General features: G+C 37.1%; 1 long non-coding RNA gene across 4 annotated transcripts in view; it reads right to left on the bottom strand.

Moving 5' to 3' along the window:
• LOC110390302 overlaps positions 1-11,754 on the bottom strand; it is a 45,259-nt gene extending 33,505 nt beyond the window's left edge. For all 4 annotated transcript variants that reach the window (XR_002433677.1, XR_002433678.1, XR_002433679.1 and 1 more), the window contains exons 1-2: positions 11,492-11,754; positions 3,532-3,596 (exon numbers count right to left, since the gene is read on the bottom strand). This is a non-coding gene — a long non-coding RNA (uncharacterized LOC110390302). The remainder of the gene's footprint in view (positions 1-3,531; positions 3,597-11,491) is intronic.

Below are 18,499 nucleotides of genomic sequence, written 5' to 3'. Positions count from 1 at the left end.
CAACTAATTACACCAGGGCTGCAGCCACAGAGTGGTTCTGGCTCATAAGACTCACTGCAGTACAGCAGCAAGGCTGCAGTAGAAGGTTTTGTAGCTTCCCTTCCCTGCTTTTACTGGCAAATAAAAAGAGAGACAATCTGTATCATTGCTCATGTAAAGACCCAACCAAATTATTGAGCTGTAAACACAGGTTTAACCTACGTTACAAGATCTGTAATAGCAGTTGTAAATTTATCAGCCTATTTGGAAGCAATTCAAGTCAGAGATGTGGACATGAGCAACGTGGGAGAGAAAGCACAAAGGTGTAATGCTTGGCTTGAAGGCTGAACTCCTCCAGTTCTGAAAAAGACTGGAGGAAAAAAAAAAAACGTTTTTTGTTTGGTTCAAAAACCTTCTCACAGCCTAACTAATGAAGATAAAACAGGCAGTCTACAGCCTAACATTTTAATTTGGGGACTACCTGTTAATGAAAGCATGAAGTTCGTCAGTTCTTGCCATCTTCACAGCTGGATAATAGTCTATATATTATTTACTTACTTATGTAATTTATTTATTACTTTTAAGCTATAATACAAGTTTAGGTTCATGGCAAAAGAGCAGTAGGAGAAGACTATTTAATTTTTGTACCCACTCAAAATTCAAACTTTTGGAGGTCTGATGTAAGACTGATAAACCAGTACAAAATGAAGTCTTTAAAATTTCTTAACTGAATATTTATTTTGTTAAGCTGCAGCATGTGGGGCCTATAGAATGGTCCATCTTTACATAACTGATACCAAAATCAGACCTATAGTGTAAACATATGAATTTATATTATTTTCTCAAAGGGAAAGAAAATTGCACGTTATGATATTGGAATTGATATTGTGTTTCTAAACAAAAAGCAAACACTCAGTGTGTGACTTCACAGATAAAAAAGCAAAGATGATTGCCATGGTTAAATAATAATGAGAAAGCTTCATTTCTGGTTTCTGTGTGTCATGTTAGACCTGCAAATTTAACTTGAGATGCAAGAATGATTTTTCTCTGGAGAAACCAAGCTTTCTTTATGGCTTATCACAATGCTTGAGGTGTAAGTAAAAGTAGATACCATTGTCAAACAGCTGTCAAGATGCTTGAAGCAATAGCAATTAGAAATCCAGAAGCTGAGTTAGGAAAACAGGAACAAGAAATCACATAGCTTACTAAAAAGGAAAAAAAATCTTGCTTTAGAAATAGGAAAGGATTCAAAGGAGAGAATTTTGATTTATAGCTAAACAGTGAAAAGTGGAAGAAAGTGAAAGATTATTAAAAAAAAAGGAAAGGGAGAAAAAATTTTAAAAAAAGGAAAAAAGTAGAAAGGAAAACTATGCAGAAATCTGAAATGGGAAATAGACAGTGGGAAAACGCAACAGAAGAAATATATTTTATCATCTGTGTGACGCAAATTAAGAACCCCATTAAATGCTGCAGAGCTTTCATGACCAACAAAATTACCAAAAGAGGAAAATAACAGGTAATGGAAGTACAGAAAGGTTTATAGTTACATGTGCAAGGACAGAAAAACTCTAGGACAAAAGTACACTATGAATCACAGAATCCTTCAAACTAGCACAGCTTCCAAAGCTTCTCGTATTTCAAGATAAAGGAGAGAGGTGGCACTGAACCTAAACAAGGAAAAAATGACAAAATCTCAGCTTCTGAGAAATCATCAATTTTCAATTAAAAAACCCTGGACTTAAGGCATGTTCCTTGAACTGGAAACATAAGCACTGAGAAGTCAGGAATGCTGTAAAGTCTCCCATGCACTGCTAATTGTTCTTCTTCTTGTGACTGCATTATAAAATAGTCCTTAATATTCTAGTCTTGAATAATTTTTTCCCCATAAACATTGATTCTTTCAGTACATTGGTGGGGAAGTGCAGTCATCATACCTCAGCCTTTTTATAACACAAATTATTTTCCCTTTATTTATATCACACCATTCATAAAATCTTATTAGACTTTTCTGTGTTGCTCACCTCTGTAGTAACCAAACATCTAGCACACGTTCATGAATTCACCTCTGCAGTCCTTTGTGATGCAGGGCAACATTTCCTGTTATCTTTGAATCTGATATTGAGATGAGCCACTGGGTGTTATCAGTGTGGACACTATTCAGGGGCCTGTTTCAGACCAGAAGAAATCAACTAAGTTTCTCTGTTAATTTAAATGGTCTTTGAATCAATCTTGATATCAATAAATCATCATCATTTGGTTTACATCTATGGTTTACATCTACTTTGGTTTACATCAGCCCAGAATACTTCTGGGGTGTACACAGGAATACTGTTGCCAACATTTATGCTCTGATATGCTTAAGGGAATGCTGTAAGTTATCTCTCTAATAATAAATCTTAACTAGCACTCTAATAAAAACCTTTAGCTGAAAAACGTGCTTTGACAGTAGGACAGGCCAGGAGGCACTTTGCATTCAGTCCCACTGTTTTGAAGATAAATTGCTGACCTTTCTGTTTGTTTGCTCCAGCAAGCAAATTGTAGACTTCACCCTTACAGAGACAACCTAAAGAGACTGAACTCAGAATAGCCTCATCTAACCCTGTCAGTCTGAACAGCTTGAAAGAAATGACTGCTCACAAAGCGATGCACCTGGCCACACGTGGCCAGATTGACTCTTCACATATCATATGACAGTTAGAAATCATTATACCTAACACATGTGTCTAGTAGATGGTTGTTTATGCTAAGTCAAGTGTCTGGAGTCTCTCTGTTGTCAGATGAAAGACAAACATCAGGAGAGGGTGACTCATCTAAAGTGATGTGCCTTGCTTCATCACAACTTCCCTTAGCATGCATTAACTGATAACAGACCATTACAAATAATATGATGAATACGTTACTCCAGAGCCCAGTTTCATTGTTTTCCTTTAAAATCTGTCCCACTTTAAAATTATGTTTTCTATGTTGTTCATACAAATAGAAAATAAAATGAATAAACAAACCTGCTTGCAGTTACGTAACATATTATTCTCTGTTTTGATTAATTTCAATATACTGATTTGCCCCTGGATGATGATGATAACTCAGTAGAATCTATTGTCCTTAAGGAACCTTGAATTTAGTTGGGAGATTCCATGTAATTCTGATTAGGAGATCTTTGGCATCCGGTCAGAGATTCATTTGCATGTCTTAAAACTGTTAATATATAGTGGCATTCAAGCTGAGGCTGATCACCACAGTTTGCCTGTACAAATTATTTGAGTGAAAAATGTATCACTTAATGAGCTAGCATCAAACCTCAGTTAAATCAATGTATAACATATGCAAACAACTGTACCTAATATTAACAGGGTTATTCTGGATTTACCACTGGTGCAACAAATTTAGATCTGTCCCATTATATTGCATTAATGATGTGTTACTCTTACAATCTAATTATCTCACTGATTGTCTTCTGACTGTAACAAAGGTATCCGTACTCCCAACCCTAATCCTCCTTGTCATCCATGCTCATTAATGTTAGATAATAACATAACACGATGATGAGCTCACCTCATGATGAGTAGCACGTCATCTAGAACAATCTTCTGTCTTCAACACTCCACATAAAACAATGCCTAGGAGGAAAATCAACAAGGTAAATCTAATAGATATAGAAAAATGTCAATAGAGTAAGAAGTTCTGATAATTCCATCTGCAATTACACTATTCTGAAGTTTAGGACAATAGGATCTGGTTATCATAGAAGAGAAATCTAAAGTCAAAATAATAGAAGTAGTCCTCTTAAAAATATTTAACTACTACTTTTGTGACGGTTTGAAGAAGGATAAAATTATGAGTCAATTTTTACACATACTTTGAAAAGTACAAGAGAAAAAATAGGAAAGTAATTTTCTTAAATCTTTTTTCATGATCAATAATTCTAATTCTTCCCTATCATATGCAGTTGCTTGCTTACAAAAAAAAGTTTTGTAATATAAATTAGAAATAAGTTATATGTATTCAACAGAATGAAGCTTTTCCTTAGATCAGAAACTATTTTCAGTTTTTCCAGTTGAAAAAAAAACAACAACAAAAACAAAGGAAATAAACAAGAACAAATATTTGGGGTCTGTCAAAAACCATTTTTTGTTCTCATGAAGCTTAACATTTTGTGGCTAGATGCTGAACCAAAGGATTGATTATTCCCCCAACTTTCCAAACAGCTGGAACTAGAAGTGTTAGTGTCCCAAACAGAGAAAAAATTTTCACGTTAGAGGGCAAGTTGGGAACTGCTTGATGGGATTGTATAAATAAACTTATCCTGTAAAAAATAGTAAGGATGTGAGTGAAAGTGAAAAAGCAGGACAGAATACTGAGTTTCAGTGTTTCTTGCACACTTCTGCCTAGGCTTCTACAGCCAGTGCTGCCCAGCTCCTTAGCAGATGTTTTATCACAAAAGGATGATCCTGGGGCAGTTTAAAAAGATAAGGAAGAAAAAGAAAGGAGGACACATGATCAAACTCCACTTCTCTTTATGTTTTTACATACAAGTTATGACCTAACATAATTGAACAACAATGAAAATGTTATGAAAGCTTGTGATGCATACCACAAAATAACTGTTGAAGTCAATGGAGCTGTTGTGATATAAAGCTGTGATATAGCAGTGGTGAATAGGACTTCGGCTTATGCAGTAATGGGATTTTAAGCTTAGAGAGACAGACAAGGCAGAGTCAAGCAAGTTTGGTGATGTCCTTTTTGCATGTGTTTTGAAATTCAAGAGCTGATCTTATAACTAAAAATCTGCCTTAATGAAAACGGGGAAGGGAAGATCAGAGATAAATTTATTTCCTGTATAATTACTGTATTTTTCAGTTATATACATTTAATTTCATAACCCCAACAGTAATAGAAGGAGCAAATATTTTGCTAGGCTAATGAATTATTAATCATCACGTGAAGTCAGAGATCCAGACAACTTTGGCACCTTATTCTAAGACCACATGAAAAACACTGCATATAAATGACAGGCAAAATAAAAAAACTGGCATCTTATTGAACACAGAACATGATGTGTTGCAAAACCAAGAAGCAGTCCTGATTTATCCAGCGGAACTTGACATTTCCTATAGGCCAACACTAGCTTAACATTAATTAAAGCTTTGTATGAAAGTGTTATCTCTTTTCCCCTCTATTGTTCTCATGGTCTGTAACTGAAGTGCTGCAGTTTGTGGGTGTATATAAACTTGAATGACAAACCCAAATAGCTGACTCCAAATGTCAGAACATGCGTATGTTCCTAGTAATCAAAACAGTGACTTATCCTTTATTAATAATATTGTGCAGTTTCATTGGAATTCATGTTAAATGTGTGGCCTTCAGAAAGTCACTGGAAGGTTGAAAGAATGGTGGATTTTAAAGAACAAAGCAAGTAAAGATGAGAAAAAATCCAATTTTTTTTTTTTTCCTCTCTCTGACAATTACTTCCTTTCCTGTCCATAAAGCAGCAGAAAAGGAAGAAATCTCTTTCATTTAAACATCAGTTGACAATACTATGACAACATTTTTCCTGGGTCTTTGAAATTCAAAATACAAAACTGGTTTACTCCTGAATGACACACATGTGCACAGCATAGTGATTTCTTCCTTTCTGAATAATTAGTGTTTTTTGTATTTGTGCACCAAAGGTTAAGTGATAGATTCTGTCTCTGTGCTCATACAGCAGATAGCACAATGAAGAAAAATCTTTAAAAATACAAACAAACAAAAAACAACAAAAAGCATGCAACTAGCCTTTTTTCTTCTCTAATTCTATTCTGCTCAGGTTAAACTATGCGTTTCTAAGCATAGCCTGCTATTTAAACTATCTCCACAGTCATAGGAGAGAGCAAGGTTCAACCACAGAGGAATTCATCCCACCCTAAAACAGATATTTAAGAAGGGTGAGATGGATTGTTCTTTCCTTTCATTAGAGATGAAATTTAGATGACTGCCTTAATTAAATGACTAATTTTTTAATGGCTAAAGTCAGGTGAGATTAATCTCAGATGAGAGGAAGAACATCAACAAAGCTAATTACTTTTTTTTTTATTTGTAAACCTGGAAGGAAAAATTCATGCCTGGGATCAGCATGTACCTCTGCTGTCAGTGAAAAGAGATGTAAACAGGCATGATACAAATTCTGAGAAAGAAAGAGGGGAGTGTAAAATAAATACTGACCTGAGACAAGTATACAAGTTGGCTTGCACTACAAAATCTTTACCATACTTTTATTATTCAGGGATTGTTATATGTTTCTAAACAGAACATATTTTGGTAGGAGTGTCACTCATTAAAAGCATAATTTTTGTCAAATTATATCTCAGATTCTTCTCATTGCTTTATGGAAATAATCTGAGATACATTCAGAAAATATAAACACCAGTTATGTCTCTATGCTAATTAATAAAGAAATTGTAGAGCTTCTAAAACCTAATACAAAGGGCTTGTGGAAAGTGTTGGATGAAAAGTGACGCAAAGCAATTTAAATCCCCAAAATACAGCCCTTATATCCTTCATGACATAATTTCCCTATCTGTACGACAAACACTCTGATACTTACTTCCCTTGTGAGGGTATGGAAAAGCTTATTCTCTAACTCCCAACATTTCTAGTTTATATACTTTGTATGGGAACTGTTACAGAGATAAAATATATTATTAACTTATGCATATGTCTGGATCTTGTCTTTTAGAATAGTGTGAACTAGTAAAGAATATATGCCAATTTCTATAATGAAAAAGTAAAAAGAACTACTATTTTCAGGTATCATTGTAGTTATCTATGTTATCTTTTGAAATGGTTTACCAGCTCTGAGAAGAATGACATAAATTTCTTTGTGATAGACAAAGATTGATGAAATGCAGGGATTTCAGTTTTCAACATTTGTTCTTCAGTTTTATTCATGTTATATTTATACAAGTTTATGAGAAATTGACAAACATTACTCCATGGCACTCGGTAGATTTCCTGATCAGTGAGGTACTGGAAGGAAAAAAGAATTTCTCCCACTTTTACTTTGAGAAAATAGAACTGTTATGAATACCTACAGGAAAGGTATTTTCTTCTAAGAAAGAAAATTTATCTTCTTGCAATGACTGTCTGAATGCAAGAGTCAACTAACCTCTTGATACCACCTGAGTGTATTTGAAGAAATGAAATCTTTCCCCAAATCACGTTCTCTGTAGAGATGGAAACCATTAGATGAACTGTTAACTGAGTTTTAGTGCACATTTAGGTGTATTTGTGATATTTGTGTAAAGATTGTCTTGTATCTGTTTTGTCTTAAAGTACAAGGTATGGAAGTAGATAATGTGGAGAGTTTATTGAGAGAAAGTTATCCATGAGGATAAGAGAGTTTATTGCTGCCCTGTATACTCTTATTCTCGTCATTCTCTTAATGTGACTTTCTCCCTAAGAATAAAATGTTTCAAAGGTGAAAATAAAGTAGTATTCTGTAGATTGTTTGACCTTGTTATTACATAAATAACTTTCTACTTATTTATTCAGAGCTGTATAGACATTGTTTTCAGCCACATTTCCCCTCCATTAGGAAGCCTTAGAAATACTTCAACATCTACACTTTTATTGTAGAGGTACAACATACAGTTAATATGAACTTTTCAAAAAGGCATAGTAATGTGTATCCTAGTATTTGTTCATTTCAAAAAATGAATCCCTATTTCTAGATCCTCTATGAACAAACAGCTAGAATGGGTCAAAAAGATCTCCAGCAGCCATCAAAAGTGCATGCCCATGAAAAATGACAATGTATTGTCATTGTACATGAGATGTAATGGCTGCACCTCCATCTCTCCCACCCTCTTAATAAACTGAAGATAAAAGCCTAGGAGGAAATATTCACTGACAGTACACTGAAGTTGTAATGATTGTTCTAAATCCCACAAATCTGGGACAAATGCATGGTATCATGTAGTGGCAGCAGAGAAGTAAAAAAGTGCTTGATTCCTGGGTGAGATCTGAATTTTCTTCCCATGTAACTGAACATATGCAAAGCTGAATGCTGCTGCGCAGTTTGGAGCTGCCTTTGCAACACACATTGCTGTCTGATCATTCGGCTCTTTCTCAAAACCGATATTTGTGAGGTGTGTTGAAGAGAATTTTCCTCTCCTTTTCCCATCATGAGAAAATGTACACATGAAGGATGGCAATAAATGACTCCTACTGCTTTATAATGCTTCATCTGTATTGTAGCAACGTGAGGAAAGGAGATGATTTCACCCTGTATTGCTGCCTGTAAACTGGCGCCTTTCTTCTAGTAACTAAAAAGATTCATCCTCCAAGGAGAGGTTATATTCCCCATGTGTTTATTCTGGCTTTTTTGAAATGAAAGGTGATAAAGCAACCTTTTATCTTTAGAGAAAAGCCACAGTCCCTAAATTACCGATATCAGCAGTGTCATCCTCAAAACAGAAGAAGTAACAAACCAACCAGATTAATAAGGAATTTGTGTAATAGATGGAAAATATAAAATAAAATGTCTGCAAAATAACTTCATGATTCTTTTGCCAAAGGATCAGACTTTCTTGGCATTATCCTATTAAGGCACAATTATTGGATATGAGGCCTAGAAATATATGAGGCCTACAATATATATGTGAAGGGAAAATTAGTGCTACAGAAATATCTGATGTACAGTGAAGAATGGAGTGGAGAGGGGAGCATCTCTGATGAGGGAGACAGAGCAGAAAAAAAGAAATTCTTTCTTGGTGTTATGGCGATGTTTCTTGTCACCCTTTTCCCTCCCTCCCTTGACTGGATGTAACCATTAATTGTGTGAATTGAACAGTTGCTATGGCTAAATCGGACAGAAACCTCAGGAGGTCAAAGCATTCGTGCTTGTTAAAGCTACTGACACGTTTTATGGTTTTACAAAATGTCAAAGTCCATCATGCTGTAACCTGACTCTTGAAGATCTTATCTCTCATAAAACACTCGTAGCTGCCTTATGAAACTTTCAGGTATAAACTCAAATCCACTGCCGAGCCAGAAATCCCCCCTCCTCTTCTTATTCCCTGTTACATTTTGCTTATGAGCTTGTCAGGAACCTGTGGAAGTTTCTTTTCTTTTTCATTACATCCATTTTTATTTTCAGACAGAACAGTAGGTTCAGAGATCTTGAGTGACAGCAACCTCTGTTGCTTTCATACCATTGCAATGTCTCAAACTGGTAGAAAGGGGCAATTAAAATAGCCACTAGGGTTTGACAATCAGCATTCAGCATCTGCTGTGCCTCTATGGTCATGCACAGCTGTCTTACTTCCAGGGGAAGTGCAGAAGTGTGTAGAATCTGGAATCCCAATGAACTGAGGTCTCCCACAGCATGCTGTAATGGAAACTTCATTTCATTCTGCTTTTTTTTTTGTCTCCAAGATAGCAAAGCTCTAAAGGGGATTCATATGACAGAAAGAAAGAGGTATTTTAAGCACAGCTTTAGTAATGGTCTCTCTAATCCACAGCATAAAGCAGCTGGTTCTGGAATAACAAATCTGGATATTTTAGTGATATAATAACAATTACAAGATTTTATCACGTAAAAAATCTGTCTGTATGTATTTGGAAACGCAGTTAACATAGCATTTTGCTTACATTATAATATACTGTACAGGTTTAGAAGACCCTACCAAAGACAAGGTCTCTCATGAGACCTCACCTGCTCTCGCGAGACCCCACCTAGAGTTCTACATCCAGTTCTAGGGCCCCCAACACAAGAAGGACATGGAGCTGTTGGAGCAGGTCCAGAGGAGGGCCTTGAAGATTATCAGAGGGCTGGAGCACATCCTCTATGAGGACAGGCTGAAAGAGCTGGGGCTCTTCGGCATGGAGAAGGCTCCTGGAGGACTTTATAATGGCCTTCTAGTACCTGAAAGGGGCCTGCATGAAAGGTGAGTAGGGACTTTTTGTAAGGGCAGATAGCAACAGGATGAGGGGAAATGGTTTTAACTGGAACAGGGTAGATTTAGAGCAGATATCAGGAAGAAATTCTTTAGTGTGAGGGTGGTGAGACACTGGAACAGTTTGCCCAGAGAGGTTGTAGATGCTTCCACCCTGGAGGCACCCAAGGCCAGGCTGGCTGGGCCTTTGAGCAACATGTTCTAGATGGAGGTGTCCCTGCCTATAAAAGGGGGTTGGAACTAGTTGAAATTAAATGTCCCTTCTAACCCAAATCATTCTATGAGTTTATGACAGAGTTGCATGGTTCAATGTGCTGTTCTTACATATGGAAAAAAACACATTCAGACATCCATCCTCCAAAATGGAGCTTACAGCATGGACCCAAACAAACCAGACAATCAACCAAACAACAACCAAACAAACCAGAACCAATCCAACCAACCAACCAAACAAGCAAACAACTAACTAAACAAACAGAGCAAAAACATGTAAAAAGCAACAAAGAAAAATGAAAACCGTGGCAGGTTAGTCACCAGAAAAACTTTTCTGTTTTTAGAGATATATACTCTAACAAATCATGACATCTTTTATACATCAGATATCTGCAGAACACAGATATCTACTCTTTATTGTATTAAGCCCTCTATATGTTTTATATTTAAAATTCAATTAATATAACTTAGTTTTAAAGATTTAAGTATTTTTGCTGAAGAACATTCTAATTTTGGTCTGGAAATTGAAATATTCTTCACTTTTCTTTGCCTCTCATTTTAATGATCATTTGAGAAAGGAATTTTTTTCTGGAGTGTGAACCAGCACACCTTTAACAAATGTCATAATAATAGATCATAGAAAGTGTATTCAGTACAATCTCCTGACTTCCAGCCACAGCTCTAAAAGGATTCTATAGATAGTATCTTTATACTGTGACTGTGGGGAAAGTATTAACATCTCTATTATGATAAAAATAAGAAAGGAGAAATGATTTGTTGCAATCCCACACAAATCCTGATGAATAGGATGGAAAATAAGAAACAAGATTTCCTCTTTCCTGTCTTAGAATCATAGAATCATTAATGTTGGAAAAGACCTCCAAGATCATCTAGTCCAATAGTCAACCTGTCACCACCATGCCCACTAAACCATGTCCCTAAGTGCCACATCTCCATGTTTCTTGAACACCTGCAGTGACAGTGACTCACACCTGGGCATCCTGTTTGAATGCCTGACCACTCTTTCTGAGAATAAATTTTTCCTAATATCCAACCTGAACCTCCTCTAGCACCATTTAAGGCTGTTACATGTTGTCCTATTGCCAGTTACCCAGAAGACCAACTCCCCACCTTTCTACAACCTCCTTTCAGGCAGTTTTGGGAAGAAATAAGGTTAGCCCTAAGCCTCCTCTTTTCCACACTAAATAATCCCAGTTTCCTCAGCCACTTGTGCTCCAGATACTTCACCAGTGTTGCTGCACTTATTTGGACATTCTCCAAGGCCTTAATGCCTTTTTTAGTACTGAATACTTTACTCGAGGTGTGTCCTCACCATTTCTGAGTACAGAGGGATGGTCACTTACCTAGTTCTCTTAGCTATGCTGTTTCTGATACAAGCCAGGATGCCATTGGACTTCTTGGCCACCTGGGCTCACTGCTGGCTCAAGTTCAGGCAGCTGTCAACTAACATCCCCAGATCCTTTTTCTCCATGCAGCTTGCCAGTCACTCTGCCCCAAGCCTGTGGCATTGCTTGGGCTTGTTGTGACCAAAGGACCTGCCGTTTGATCTTTTTGAAACTCATACTGTTGGCCTCAGCCCATTGATCCAGCTTATCCAGATTCCTCCTTAATCTTTCCTGCTCTCAGGCAGATCAGTACTACTCCCAGCTTGGCATTGCCTGCAAACTTACTGACAGTGCACTTAACTGTGAGCAACTGACATCATCGACCTGGACTTGTGGAAAACATTTAACACTGTCTTGCATGACATCCTGGTCACCAAATTGGAAAAAAAAAAAAAAAAAACAAATGGATTTGATGAATGGGATCCTTCAGCCTGGAGAAGAGAAGGCTCCGAGGAGACCTTATAGCAGCCTTCCAGTACCTGAAGGGGCATACAGGAAAGGTGGGGAGGGACTTTTTGTAAGGGCAGATAGCAACAGGATGAGGGGAAATGGCATTAAATTGGAAGACAGTAGATTTAGACTAGATATTAGGAAGAAATTCTTTAGTATGAGAGTGGTGAGACACTGGAACAGTTTGCCCAGAGGGGTTGTAGATGCTTCCACCCTGGAGGCACTCAAGGCCAGGCTGGATGGGGCTTTGAGCAACATGTTCTAGATGGAGGTGTCCCTGCCTATAACTGGGGGGTTGGAACTAGATGATCTTAAAGATCCCTTCTAACCCAAACCATTCTATGATTCAATCCCCTCATCTAGATCATCAGTAAATATTTAAATAGGACTAGAAGACATGCATTTATTGCATGTGATTCCTACCCTTTCATGCCAACTGTAGTGACAGGCTGGTGTATGCTTTCAAAGAAATCATAACATGACCATCAATATCTTCTAGCTTTAGAGTTGAGGGTAAATGAAATAAAATGTTAAGAAATTAAGTACTGCATCCTGTGCATGAAGAGATGGTTCTTACTAGAATTTGTGTTGTGGGGGTAGCACTGAGTCATGTTCTGGAAAAGTCTTCAGGTATGGTACTTGCTTTTGGTATTAAATACAGCTCTATGAACTCTGATATTTCTGCCATGATAAGCAAGGCACTGGAGATGATCCTGTCCATAGTGTGAAGTGTGCTTTCTTGTCCATGGGGCTCTGTAAAGGTGCAGGATGCCGCAGGGGTTGGGGAAACATGCAAATACTTCTCTGTTATGGTGTAGTATATATGTAGGTAGTGTCCAGAGAACTTCAAGTTAATACAATTAAAGGATATCTTTTCATCAGTCATATCACATCTAGGGACAATTCATTCTGAAAGGATCAGTGTTTTTCCAGAAGAAATATCTTAAATGGGCAACCTTTGAGAAGCTCCAATGAGCAGCAGCAGACAAAGAGATACGGAATTAATCACCTGTCACATATTTCTCCAAGCAGAGTATATGCCTTTCTTGTATTTGTTGAGTCACAGTGAAAAGAACAAACAACATTATTATTATTATTATAACTAATAATTTTATAATTAATATAATAATAATGAATTATTGTTTTGAAGCTGAGTGTGTGTCAACGGTTTATGGGTGTTCGGCCCGATTCCGTGACAAAGGGGACAGGGGACCCACGGGCCCACGTCCCGGGAAAAGGGGAAAAAGGTAAGGAGATGGCCCTGAGAGCAAAGAACAGTGGCAACAATCTGAGGAGAAACAAACCAATTTACTAAATAAGATATCGGAATGCAAAACAACACACTATAATACAATATAATTACAATTTAAGCTGGTAAATCCAATACAGAGAGAGAGAATGTCCCAAAATTAAGGTAGGCCTTACTCTACTACCGACAATAAGACGGCTGGAGAGCGAGGTGCTGCCAAGACGAGAGACGGTGGAAAAAGGGACGAGGTCTCGTGATCTGCAAGTTTTTATACTGCGAGCTTTTATCTTTTCCCTCCGGCTGGAAAATGGAAACAGAGGAGGGGAATGTAGTAGTCCTTCTCTTCTGAGAACCAGGTACATTCACTACATGATGTTATGATGTGGAGTACCAATAACCGAAAATCATGAAACCACGACAGTGTGTGTATACATGTGTGGTGGGTCTGTTTTTAGGAAAAAACAAAAACAAAAACAAAAACAGAACCTACCAAACGTATAGAACATGCAAAAATATCAGCAGAAAAATGGGTCGTTGTATACATGTGTACTAATCATAATCAGTCATATTATATTTCCGCCTTGGGGTATGTAAAGCTGATAGAAAGGTTGAGAACCACTGTTACAGATAACCCACTGTAATGATTTTCCTCTCTTCAGGACAATCTAGACAACAACACCTTGCCCTAGGAAAGTTTTCTTTGATCCATTTTGTGACTGAAATACAAATTCCCTACTTTTCATATGCTTCTTTTCAATCTAATGATCCCTACAATAAAGATGCCCTCCCCAGGAGTGATTTCTCCAAACAGATTTAAAGAAATAACCCTAAATCTTAGGATCAGGAATTGAGTATGAAGGGTGGGAGAAGCTTGGTCTTTATGGTCTTTATTTGCTTTCCTTTCTTCCTATTTAAAAATGCTGTCATGTCCTGTTACTGTTGTAATTAGGCGGTTGCGAGGATACGAGGTGTAACGAGAAAGGCCCCCTCCCCAAAGGAATAGGGACAAGTTGACCAAAGAATGTACCCGTGACGCAGGGAAAATGGCAAACTAAGATGATCCGATAAGCTACCTTTTGATATGTCAGTAGATGGAAAATACTGCTTCATGCTTCACTGCTACATGCCTCAGCAAAAATATCCAATCAGCATTAAGGGAGTAAGCTTTAGATGGCAATAGTGGATAACAAGTATTATAAAAGTAATGCTATACCTTTGAATAAAAAAAAAAAGCTTTTCTTGCTGCTATTGTGTGTGTGTCTGTGTGTGTGTGTGAGTGTGTTTTCAAGTGGTGCCGAAACCCGGGAACGTGTATGAGTGTGTTTTCAAGTGGTGCCGAAACCCGGGAACGTGTATGAGTGTGTTTTCAAGTGGTGCCGAAACCCGGGAACGTATGAATGAATGTGTTTTCAAGTGGTGCCGAAACCCGGGAACGTGTATGAGTGTGTTTTCATGTTACACAGATCATCTATTTGATATTAATTCACTTATCAAGAACATAGTCAAATGAGTATTACTAGCAGAAGAGGAGATCTGAGAATATTTAAAGCATAATGCTGTGTTACAGAGACTATTTTCATGATCTATTATGCAAAATAGTGTAAAATTTTCAGTAAATGTGTATTCAGAAAGCAAACTGTTTCCAGGCCACAGTAAAAAACAAAAGCAACAACAACAACAAAATTCCACAGTAAAAAAAAAAAAAAAAAAGAAGAAGAACAAGGCATTTCTATGGATCTGTTATAGAATTTGAGAAGCCTGTCCACTGAGCTGAATCTCAATCAGATTGCCTAAATGTGTGCTTTGGATTGTTTGAGATACTCTGTACCACTCAAGACATTTGCATGGCTATGACAGGTATAACAAAGAATCATGAGACACCATGAGTTCCTCTGGAGCAGCAGCTGATGGCCAAGGTAAATTTTTCACTCACTCAAAACAGCAGTGTACACCCTCCTTTAGGCACCTGAATGCTACCTTTTATAACCTCACTTTTCCATATTTATGTATTTCTGCAATCTTTTGTCTTAAAAAAGCAAATATAAAGAACAAGAAACTACCCTGCCAATAGGATTTTCTTAACTTTGAGTTGCGTTTTTCCGATTTATTTTTTAATCATTTTTCTGAAGAAGGGTCTTCAGATTAAGCTTGCAGGACTCTCATTGTGAGCGCTCTAAGAAACACTTGGCTGACTTCCTGACCATCAAATCCCCTCAAAATACATGCTGCAACTAGAAACAAGGACAAACATTATTTCACCACATCTTTTTCATGTTTGTTTCTCCATCAACAATTTTCTGTGTTTCCAAAACCACAAAACCATCAGGACAGAGTATCTGAAGATGCAAGTCTGATTTCCCACACTGGCAGGGGCTTGAAGGACCTCTAATGACCACCTAGTGCAACCCCTGCTCTAGCAGATTCACAAAGAGTAGGCTGCTCAAGGCCATGCCCAGTCGGATTTTGAATAGCTTCACAAAGACTCTGGGCAACCTATGCCAATGTTTGTCCATCTTCATACTAAAAAAAAGTATGTGTTTACATCTACATTTAAATAAAATTTATTCAGCTTAACTTGCTGCTCATGGCTTGTTATACCGTCACAGAGCACCACTGTCTTCTTTGTGGTGTCTTCTTCAGGTGTTTAGACACACTGATAAGATCCCCTGAGCCTTCTCTTCTTCACGTTGATCAGCTCCAGCTCTTGCAGCCTCTCCTCATGCATCCAGATGCTCCAGTCCCTTCATCACCTTTGTGGGATTTCACTGGACTCACTCTAATGTGTCTATATTTCTTTCTTCTGGGAGACTCCAGCACTCAACACAAGACCTTGAATGTCTCTCTCCACTACTGAGTAGAGGGGAAGTTCCAACTCTCTTTCTGCTCTGGTACTTCTCTCCCTCATACAGCCCAGGAAACTGCTGGCTTTCTTTGCTTTTGAGGAAACATTTCTGGATGATTGTCACCTTCTTGTCTGCTAAAACCAGTGGAAGGTGAAGGCCTGTCTGATTTTTCTCTATCAAATGTTACTAACGTGATACATTATTAATATAATATTAATGATAACAGTAATTATTATAATGCAATACCAACACAATATATTAATACTGAGTTATATACATTAATTACATACATGACTGTGTATTATATAATATTAATAAAATATTTATAATGCTAATATATCTGGGCTTTAAACTGTGGTTATCATCTAACATAAGACGCACATCAGTATGGTAGATACTTGTCTTTGTTTTCACCAGAGCATGTCAACCTTTAACTAGAGGACAGTATATTGAGAAGTCTGTTCACTTTCTGTACTCAGTTAACCTTCAATATCTCTTTGGTGTATGTGCTATCAAAAGTGTCAAACATGCAATGGTTTTCTGATGTGGATTCCAGCTTATTCAACATTTAACTGAACCCAACTTATCACTGAACTTATTTTACCCATGTATCTATTAGTTACTGCTATCGAGTCATTCTTTTTTTTGCTGACTTTTGCCAGACTCAATTCAAACACTGATCTCCATGGAAGAAAATGTGTAACTTTTCTGGTAAATATAATATTTCTGTTTCATAGAATCATAGATTCATAGAATTAGCTAGGTTGGAAAAGACCTACAAGATCATCCAGTCCAACCATCCACCTACCACCAATAACCAATAATGTTTACCACAGAGCTGGAGTAAATGCAACGCTCATGAATGTTTCGAGTTTATTGCTGCAGAAAGAAAGTCAAGTAAAGCAATTAACTAGCTTTTAGTTTTATTATTAAGCTCCTTCTTCCAGTGCCTAGCTTTGCAAATTAAAATAGGCTTGTTTTGATACTAAATTTTGGAATGTTTACTACCTTGCATCAGGAAAAAATGGAGAAAGAAATTTAATGTAATAAACAAGTTAAATGACCATTGCCCAAAGATATCTAACAAGCATGTGGAGGCACATTGATGATTTGCTGTATTTGTAATATTTTTATAGAAAAAGTAATATTATGTTGATGTTTAAATAATGAAGAATTAAACCATCATGAAGACTGTGCTACTGATTTCTTACTTTCTTATTTTCCCAAATTACACACAGAAACTAATCTTGGGAAAGACTTATCTTTATGGAAGAAAGCTGAAAATATGTTAAAGCATTGAGCTAGCATCCTCAGAAAGAAGATGAACCTAGTTTTCATCCTGGACTCATTGAATATTAAATTACTGCTGACAGTTTTGTTACTGAATTTCTTATTCATGTGTTGCTAGGAAATTTGAGGTAGAATTCATGGAGTACTGTCCATAGATAAAACATTTGTCTACAGGTGGATTTTTGCTCTCTCTTTGAGGTGTTTTTTTTGGAAACAACATGAGTCAGCTTTCAGCAGAGCTCTGGGGGCAAATAAGATCCAGCCACTGAAAAGTTTTATATTTAATTGAAGACAGCAAAATGAAAGGACAACTGAGCAGACGTTAGGATCAGAAGACACCAATGACAGAGTGTATTTTAACAAAGAAAATCTGGTTCTGAGCATCTGAAGAGATCAAGACTTTACGATCCTTACCAGTAACTCCCAGTGTGCCGTGTAGCTTCTCTTTGTAAATACCAGCTGGTTTGCTTTTTCCTTTAGTTTTCAAGGCATTTCTGGAAAACAATTAGGAGAAATAAAAAAAAAAGAATCCCAGTGAATTGCTGAACTATTACTCATTCAGATGTGTTATATGCAAGAGGGGTTGAGAATTATTTTTTTGTTTTTCTTTCTGTCCTTTTACCCTGTAGGTGAAACACAGTGTTGTAGATTTTGGATCAGTACTGATAAATTTTCAAGAAGAATTTGTACATTTTTGTTTATAAATATCTAAAGGAAGATGGGATGCAAATGGATGAGGCCAAGCTCTTCTTGGTGGAGCGTAGCAATAGCACAAGAAGCAATAGCCTAAAACTTAAACATAGGAAGTTCCATACAAACATGTGAAAGAACTTATTTTCGGTAATGTTGATGGGGCACTGGAACACGCTGCCCAGTGAGGCTGTAGAATCTCTTTCTATGGAGATACTCAAGACTGATTTGGACACTTACCTGTGCAACCTATTGTAGGGTACCTGCTTTAGCAGGGGGCATTTTTTGTGTTTAATGAACATAAATATAGAATCCTTTGATCAAGTACAGTTTATACTAATGAATATATGTCTTGGCCATTGGTCTTATCAAATTAATCAAAGACAGTTTTTCTTGGATAGCTGACAAGATGAGAATTGTCCAGCTGGCTCTTGGGTGACATGT

This window comes from Numida meleagris, chromosome Z (assembly GCF_002078875.1).
Source record: "Numida meleagris isolate 19003 breed g44 Domestic line chromosome Z, NumMel1.0, whole genome shotgun sequence".
Taxonomy (NCBI): domain Eukaryota; kingdom Metazoa; phylum Chordata; class Aves; order Galliformes; family Numididae; genus Numida; species Numida meleagris.
This window is presented reverse-complemented; position numbering and strand designations above follow the sequence as displayed.